This window comes from Otolemur garnettii, unplaced genomic scaffold (assembly GCF_000181295.1).
Source record: "Otolemur garnettii isolate 467f Iridium unplaced genomic scaffold, OtoGar3 scaffold00007, whole genome shotgun sequence".
In the NCBI taxonomy this organism is placed as follows: Eukaryota; Metazoa; Chordata; class Mammalia; order Primates; family Galagidae; genus Otolemur; species Otolemur garnettii.
Genome location: NW_003852402.1, coordinates 229,067 through 231,992, shown reverse-complemented (window position 1 = coordinate 231,992; position 2,926 = coordinate 229,067).

Here is a 2,926-nt window from a genome sequence, read left to right as displayed (position 1 = left end):
GGCCCGGGCTGGGGATTTGAACCCGCCACCTTAGGTGTATGTGGCTGGCGCCTTAGCCGCTTGAGCCCCAGGCGCCGAGCCGGTCTCCTTGTTTCTGCAACCTATTTTATTCTAATATCCTGGTTATGCATAGTGATACTCTTAAAATTAGAAGAAATTATGTTACCCTCTGCTCAAACCCCAGTGGCTTCTCTTATAATTCAGAGAAGTCAAAGCCTGGTCTACAAGGCTCAGACCACCCTATTTTATTTACCCTCTCTTGCTCTTCCCCTCCCCCACTCCACACCAGCCATAGGCTTTGGCTCTTATTATCCCCTCTGCCAGGAAAATTCTGTCCTCAGGTATGGGACATGTGGGATGTAGTTTGTTCCCTCATCTCCTCCGTGTCTATAGTTAAACGCCCCTCTTGGGAAGGCCAACCTTTGCTACTATCTGAATTCATCACCCACTCCTCCATTTGTCTATCCCCTTGCTTACTTTTCTCCTTAGAACTTATCACCATCTCACTATGTAAAATTTACACATTCTTCTTATCAATCTCCCTTACTGGACTCTAAACCCCATAAGACGGGACCGTGTTTGCCAGTTTTGTTTAATGTTGTATCCCAGTGCCTTTTGCATTGTGGGCACTCAGTAAGTACAGTCATATATGGTATAACAACATTCCTACCTAGGATGGATTGCATATATGATGGTGGTACCATAAGATTATAGCAGAGATGAAAAATTCCTATTGCCTAGTGACGTGGTAGCTGTTATAACATCACAGGACAATAAATTACTCACATCTTTGTGGTGATGCTGGTATAAACAAACCTATTGCACTGGCAGCCATATAAAAGTATTGCACATACCATTATACATGGTACCTAATACTTCATAATGACAATAAATGACTATGTTACTGGTTTATGTATTTACTATACTTTTTTTTTTTTGAGTGCCGTGCTGTTAGAGCTCACAACAACCTTTAACTCCTGGCCACAAGCAATCCTCTTGCCTCAGCCTCCCCAGTAGCTGGGACTACAAGCACCTGCCACAATGCGTGGCTAGTTTTTCAGGGTCTCACTGTTGCTCCAGCTGATCTTGAACTCCTGAGTTCAAGCAATCCACTGTCCTCAGCCTCCCAGAGTGCTAGTATTACAGGCATGAGCCACTGCACCTGGCCCTACTATACTATACTTTTTATCATTATTTTAGAGAGTACTCCTTCTAGTTGTGTAAAAAAAAAAGTTAACTGTAAAACAGCCTCAGGCAGGTCCTTCAGTAGATATTCCAGAAGAAGGTATAGTTGTCATAGAAGATGACAGCTTCATGCCTGTTACTGCCACTGAAGACCTTCCAGTAGGACAATATTGGTGATGTTGATCCTGTGTAAGCCTAGGTTAATGTGCATGTTTGTGTTTTCATTTTAAACAAAGTCTTAAAAAGTAGAAAAAAGAATTTAAAAGCAGAAATAACTTACTGAATAAGGACATAGAGAAAATTCTTTTGTATAGCTGTACAATGTGTGTTAAGCTAAGTGTTATTATAAAAGTTTTTAAAAATTAACAAGTTTATAAAGTTAAAAAGTCATAGTAAGCTAAGGTTAATTTATTATTAATGAAGGAAAAAAATTTAAATAAATTTAGTATGGCCTAAGTATACAGTGTTTATAAAGTGCACAGTAGCATACAGTAATGTCGTGGGCCTTCACATTCACTTACTGCTTATTTACTGATTAACCCAGAGCAACTTCCAATCCTGTAAGCTCCATTCACAGTTAACAGTAAATGCCCAATACAGGTTACACAATTTTTAAAAATCTTTTATACCATATTTTCTTACTGTATTTTTTCTATGTTTAGATAAATTTAGATATACAAATACCACTGTGTAATAATTACCTATAGTATTCAGTACAGTCACATGCTGTACAGGCTCATAGCCTAGCCTAAGTGTATAGCAGGCTAACCATCTAGGTTTGTGTAAGTATACTCTATGATCTTTTTTTTTTTTGAGACAGAGACTCAAACTGTCCCCCTGGTAGAGTGCCGTGACATCACAGCTCACAGCAATCTCCAATTCCTAGGCTCCAGTGAGTCTCCTGCCTCTGCCTCCCAAGTAGCTGGGACCACAAGCGCCTGCCACAATGCCTGGCAATTTTTTTTGGTTGCAGCTATCATTGTTGTTTGGAGGGCCCGGGCTGGATTTGAACCCACCACCTTAGGTGTATGTGGCTGGTACCTTAGCCACTTGAGCCACAGGCGCTGAGCCTACTCTATGATCTTCATACAACTAAATCACCTACTGATGAATTTCTCAGAACATATCCCTGTCATTAAGTGATGCATGACTGTACTGGCTAAATGGATTATTCCAAAAGCCTCCTGGTTTCTGCCAGTCGTTCTGTAGTGCCTTGTTAGACACTGAATCCCCAACACAGGGCCAAGGCTGTGGTGGGTTCTTTTTATTTTTATTTTTTTTGAGACAGAGCCTTAAGCTCTTGCCCTGGGTAGAGTGCTGTGGCGTTCACAGAAACCTCCAACTTCTGGGCTTAAGCGATTCTCTTGCCTCAGCCTACCAAGTAGCTAGGACTACAGGCACCCAACCACAGTGCCCTGTTATTTTTTGGTTGTAGCTGTCATTGTTGTTTGGCCCACCTGAGCTGGATCCGAACCTGCCAGGTCTGGTGTTATGTGGGTGGCGCCTTAGCCACTTGAGCTACAGGCACGGAGCCTGTGGTGAGTTCTTTAAAAAAACATTAGTTCCGGCTCAGCGCCTATGGCTAACGTGGCTAAAGCACCAGCCACATACACCTAAGGTGGCATGTTCGAATCCAGCCCGGGCCCGCCAAACAACAATGACAGCTGCAACCAAAAAATAGCCAGGCGTTGTGGCCGGTGCGTGTGGTCCCAGCTACTTGGGAGGCAGAGGCAGGAGACTC